This window comes from Halyomorpha halys, unplaced genomic scaffold (assembly GCF_000696795.3).
Source record: "Halyomorpha halys isolate HHAL.00 unplaced genomic scaffold, Hhal_1.1 Scaffold20.1, whole genome shotgun sequence".
Taxonomy (NCBI): Eukaryota; Metazoa; Arthropoda; class Insecta; order Hemiptera; family Pentatomidae; genus Halyomorpha; species Halyomorpha halys.
Genome location: NW_027110474.1, coordinates 1,234,847 through 1,241,491, shown reverse-complemented (window position 1 = coordinate 1,241,491; position 6,645 = coordinate 1,234,847). Strand labels below are relative to the sequence as shown.

The following is a 6,645-nucleotide window of genomic DNA, read 5'->3' as shown; positions in this document are numbered from 1 at the left end:
TATATACTTCAAATATATGTATATATAGTTGACCGTAAAAATTTAAATATTAAATTTAATATACACTAAAACAACATTTAGGGCTTTTTGCCCATTATCCAGTTTAATTGTTTTTCTTATGTTATTTGAAGTATAAATATAAGAAGATGCTCAGGGTTGCGGTCAAAAAAGAACAAATAGTTATAAACTTTAAACAAATAGTTTATAACTATTTCTTTTTTTGGCCATTTTCTTATATTTATACTTCAAATAACATAAGAAAAACAATTAAACTGGATAATAGGCAAAAAGCCCTAAATGCTGTTTTAGTGTAGGTGAAAAATAAAGAATAATTAAGGGCTATTTCTTTCTGAATAGAAAAATTTTATCAAAAGAATAAAAATAATGAAGTTAATTTTTTTTTATTGATGGAGAATATTGATTTTTCTTTCTTTAAATAACAATCTAGGATTAATTAAAAATGTGCAATAAATGAAGTATGCATTAGCCAATCGTTTTATAATTTCTTTTTTCATATATTATGTCTTATAAGTACATTAATTAATTTACATTTGATTTCCTTTTTTTTTATTTATTTGACTGTATAACGTCTTTATGCTCTCAAACTCAGAGCTGGAAAGACACGTTATCCTACTGGTTACTAAACTATTCTAGTCAGAATGGAAAAGTTGAGAGGTATTGGGAGGATTCGCCAGGAAATAAAGTTAACTGGCCTAGTCTTCGAATCGAATTCAAACCGACATCACTTCTGATACGGGAATTTTAAGTGTATAGCTGAGCACACTTGGCCATCCACACCCTTACATTTGATGTTGTTAAATTGTATATTTTTCTAAATATAGTAAAAAAATAAGTTATAAGGAATTGCGAAATAACTTATAAGGATGATGTTGCGTTCGGAATCCAATTTCTTAAGGAATTTCCTAACACAATATAATGACAGGTTCTGCTTGATTTGGTTATCGTTGATTGAAAGATTGAAAATGAAAGGAAAAGGAAATTCTGTGAATTAATCAAACTGCAACACAAAAATAAATCATATAATCGTTAATAGCATACAGTATAATGTGTATTGTTTTTGTGAAAAGAAAATGAGTAAAGAACAATTAAGAAAATATAAATAATTAATTATTATAAACTAAACAAACAAAAGAAAGGTCTTCTTAAACAAAAAAATATATTTTATAGTCGATAATAAATTAATGACTGCTAAAGGAATAATGTCTATCTGACTTACGTTGAGGATGAAGGTCCTGTGGTTGATAGTCTTAGGAGAATAACGGCAAAGTACCATAGTTGTAGATCGCAGTCCCATCGTAACCTGGCACTGCGATATATATAATACGACAAGTTATAGTAGTTGTTACGAGGCCTTAAAGTCGACTGACTGTTGTAAACATATGACTCTGGAGTCTTTTCTTCTTAAAAAAAACAGCTATTAATTTCTTATTACAATGTAGTAAGCAATACTCATATTCACAAAATGATATTTTGCATTACATTTTTTCACAATTTGTACAATTAAATGTAATAGACTGATTTCAATTTCATTCAGTGTGCAACATGTCCACCCAAAAAAAATAAAAGTTTCCAACTTCCATTATAAAAAATAAAATGTTTACGTGCGTAAACATATGAAAATACTTTTTGTATGGATTTTTCTTGTCTTCGGTTTTTGATGTCCCTACTATATCCTACGATATCCTACCACTGACATTATCCAGTCAGGCATAAGATATAGTAGAGAAGGTTTCTGGTTTTAGTTTTGAGTATCTTACGCTGGATCTGCTCGTTTGCAACTTGCCGCAAATCCAAGACTTGTACAAATGTTTGGTAAACAAAGGAATCAAAAAATGTCTATACCTTCACGCTTGTGTGTTCATTTGACTTTTGTTGGCTTTTACATTCGATTTACATTACAAAAATGAATACAATAATCATAGGCGAAATGAAACTATATTTTACCAGAATTTTTTTTAATTTAATTACCAAGACATATAATGTCTACATAAATAATTCTTATGTTAAATCAAAAATAAACGGCTTAAGATAATTAACAAGATTTGAAACAATGTATTTACACCGAATCGTTAGAATTTTAAAATATACAATCTTAAACTAAGAGTTAATTATTAAATCCGAAGGTTGGGGAAATTCTTTAATTCATGAAAACTTGGAAGATCACAAATATTTATATGTTGGCATTTGTAAAATAATGCTAATTGAACACAAACCTGTGGATGCAGCGCAAGAGCCTTTGATATATTCCCGAAAACCGACACTCAACAGTCGGCTACAAAATCGTCCCAACCAATCCAAACTCATCCCCACCCTTGCGCATGCTCGAATTTGCCATAGTTTGGAAACAGTTTGCCAAAGAAAATATTTCACCGCTAAGTCGAATATTTTGCTACTTGATTAAGTAGGATAAATATAAAAATTATTTATAAATAAATACAACAATTCACTTAAATAAATGCAGGGTGATTGATACTTATATTTATTATTGTTGATAAACTATATTCTTTTATTCAAATCTTGATCTGATTTACAGCTATGTTTCGTTACCTAACATTCAATGGTTAGAACAATTGCTGCAATTATCTCATCCGTTGTATAATTACTATGAATTTTAATACCTTCTGTATTCATTCCTTTCAGGGAAAGAACATTCATTTAAAAAAATGTAAAAGCATTGGTTTTAATTGAAGAATCCTTTGTTAAATAAATTAATTAAACATGAGCTTTATTTCCTGAGTAGAGATGATTTCCTTATCTCGGACATTTTTATTAAAGTGCGGAAGTACTAAAAAAAAATTATTTCAATAATTGTCAATTATTTTAAAAATTCTTGGGTATAAACTGTACCACTTGTCTTGTCGGACAACAAATAGGCCTCATTAAATTGGGTTAAGAGCAGACCTAGTTGGCCAAATGCCTTCTGCCAAGTGCCAGAATTCCAATTGTTTTTTATTTCTTATTTCTATATTTTGAAGGAAGTTTCATATATATTAATATCATATTTTATTCCTCAATTGAGATAACGTATCGTATCTAAGTGATAATTAAAAAAAGAAAAAATCCAATGATTCCTCTGATTCGATTTAAGTTTATGAGTCAGTACCGAGCATATATTATTTTACTAAATCCTTTTCAGATTAGGCTACCCATCGAGAAGAAGCATATATATTCATTCCGTTGGTATTCATATAAATAAATAATTTCATTTCTCCCTGACTAAATAATTTTTATCATACTGGAAGATCGCTGATTGACCGTTGGTAAAAATAAAAGAAAGATGGTCTGGGTGTGGTCAAAGAAAATCTCAAATAGTCGTGAAACTATCTGAGCCAACGTTTCGCTCAACGTTGCAGGGCCTCTTCAGAGCTAAAAAAGAAACAAACACTTAAATGACGTAAATATAAATGAAGAAAGTAAATTATAAATTAAAAAGATGTATAGTGAAACGTAAAAATTAATTAAGAATACTAAAAGGTTTTAGACGATTAATGAAAACGGAAATAGCACCAGATAAAAAAAAGAAATATAAAACACAGTACACACAAAACTGTGTTTACAGTACTGTTGTTATTTTCGGTTGCATTAATTGTCTAAAACTTTTTATTATTCTTATTTAATTTTTATGTTTCACTGTACATCTTTTTAATTTATAATTTACTTTCTTCATTTATATTTACGTCATTTAAGTTTTTGTTTCTCTTTTTAGCCCTGATGAAGCCCTGCAACGTGGGGCGAAACCTTGGCTCACAATGAGTAGCTTCACGACTATTTGAATATCTCTTTGACCGCACCCGCCTTCCTTTTAACTCTTGTCATCATTTTTGAATTTGCAAATTTTGCAGTTTGCTATCTAATGTTGGTTATCTTGGAATGGCCATTAAGTTTAATGTTACCATATTAATTTGTTTATTCTTATAATTTTTCATTAGAGAGCAACCATTAATTAAACTATATTTTCCAATTATTAATTGAATCGCTAAGTTGAGAATACCAAATAGTCACTTGTGGGGGATATTTAAAATATGGGCACTTAAATTTACATAATTTTTTCCAAGTTTGTTGTTCTAATTTCCTGGCTTTTCCTACTGCTCCATACTTATGAGGATGACTGGGAGAGTTGGCCGAAATTTATTTAAAATGAAGAATAATAAAGAAAATGGGGTAAACAATATTTAAAAAAGAAAAAAGAATAAAATTATAGAAAGAAAAAAAATTATGATGAATGGAATATGGTCCGGGTGCGGTCAAAAAAACTCAAATAGTAAATGATTATACTATTTTATTGAGCCAACGTTTCGCCCCACGTTGTAGGGCTTCGCCAGAGCTAAAAAAAATACAAACACTTGACATAGTTACAAAAAAAAAGAAAAAACATAAGTGATGATTGGGTTTCCCAAAACCAACAACTTTATGGAAATAAGGAAGATAATAATTACGAATAAATATGTTTAAAAAAAAAGTACTAGTAAAAATGTTATAAAATCTGAACTTATTAAGTTGTTATAGTCACTGGAGGAAACTAATGTTAGGCAAATAAATCTATAGTTTTCACAGATTGTTTGACTTTCTTATGGATATGGGATGGAATATATACACATATAACATGGTAATCAGACTTCTGATGACGGTCTCACCACTCTTCTTGGATCATTCCAGTAAGTCATGAGAAGGGTCAATAAAGATAGATAAGCATAACAAGATAGAATTTGCTAAAATTTATACCAGACCATTCCAAACTTCAGGCCAAATCGGATTTGCCGTTTTCAAAATAAAGATGTATGAGGGAAAATATATTTGCGTGAATGTGGCGAACAGTATTAGATACAATTGATATAAGATCATAAATTTAATAAAATTCTTCTAAATTTGAGCCAAATGTGACGAGCCGTTTTGGAAATATAGGTGTGCCGAGGAAAATGCGTTTACGATGCCTAAACAAAAGTTGTGGACGGGCTCTAATAAAATCAATATAAGACCAACTGTGTACCAAATCGAACAATTTCTAAAATTTCATTAAAATCGGACACGGTAACTGTTAGATTGTTGATGCCTGAACAGGGAGCTGACAACAGACACAGAACCAAATTTGTACCTAGATGATCAAAAAGTAAAATTCAAGCGGAAATTTTCGATTTTGAAAACATAATTTTTTTTGGAAGATTATTTATTGACCGTGTGTATAGATGAATGGAATATGGTCCGGGTGCGGTCAAAAAAACTCAATAATAAGGATACTAATAATAATACTACTAACCTTACTAAGGAAAGTAAATATATAAAAAAAAAATCCTTTCTGTTTCATTTATCTTATCTTTTAATTTATATTCATGTATTACCTTCTTAAGTGTACTTATTTTAATTAATTTATTATTAATTTTCTATTATAATTTGCACTTCTCTGTATCCCCACTCATGTTGTATATTGTCTTTCTTAATCACTTACACTTATTGTATCACATTATTTTATACTTTATTTCTCCTTTGTTTTTCTATCTAAGAGTTTTTTTTTTGTTTTTTTTTTTTTTTATAATTTTGTAAATATCTCTTCTCCCCCTCTACTATGTATAATTCCATTTATTGTTTACCTAATTTAAATATTTTTTTTACAATTATTTTTGTTATTGTGACGTACTAAATTGCCATCCCCACTCCTGCCAATACAAACGGCTTACTCTGACTTTGATTCTCGTCAAAAAAGGTATGAATTCTGTCTCATCATTTGAATTTATTCTTTTCTTTTTTCATCTCTTAATTAGTACTTTCTTTAATATTTTATCTCTTATCTATCTGTTACTATTACCCTTTTCATTTACCGTTTACAACCTTTAATTTTTCTCATTATATTTTACTTTTCATTGTATACCCCTGCTATTTTCCACTTACGTTTTTCATTTTTTTTTTTTTTAACTATGTCAAGTGTTTGTATCTTTTTTAGACCTGACGAAGCCCTACAACGTGGGGTGAAACGTTGGCTCAATGAAAATAGTATAATCATTTACTATTTGAGTTTTTTTGACCGCACCCGGACCATATTCCATTCATATATACACACGGTCAATAAATAATCTTCCAACAAAAATTATGTTTTCGAAATCGAAAATTTCCACTTGAATTTTACTTTTTGATCATCTAGGTGCAAATTTGGTTCCGTGTCTGTTGTCAGCTCCCTGTTAAGACATCAATAATCAAACAGTTACCGAGTCCGATTTTAATGAAATTTTTGAAAAGTTTTTCAGGTAGTTTGGAATGGTCTAGTATAAATTTTAGCAAATTCCATCTTCTTATGCTTATCTATCTTTATTGACCCTTCTCATGACATACTGGAATGATCCAATAAGACCGGTGAGACGCCATCAGAAGGCTGATTACCATGTTCAAAAACTCCCAAAATTTACCACACCTCTGATACCTCTTCAAATGCAGTAAAAGATACTTTAAAACTACTACTTCCTTATTTCAATTTGTATATCAATCCCGCATTTCATAGGGCTTATGAAAAAACGAAGAAATAATAAAAATCATTCCTAAATCTTGAAATATTGGTTATTATGTACTTGGCAGAGGTATTTTACAATATTTTATAACAAGATATAAAATACACACACACACACATATATATATATA

The 6,645-nt window shown here is 29.4% G+C and overlaps 1 protein-coding gene across 1 annotated transcript in view; it reads left to right on the top strand.

The window, feature by feature from the left end:
• The window catches only part of hfw (leucine-rich repeat domain-containing protein hfw), a 40,159-nt gene that overhangs the window by 20,130 nt on the left and 13,384 nt on the right, over window positions 1-6,645 (top strand). The window lies entirely within an intron of this gene.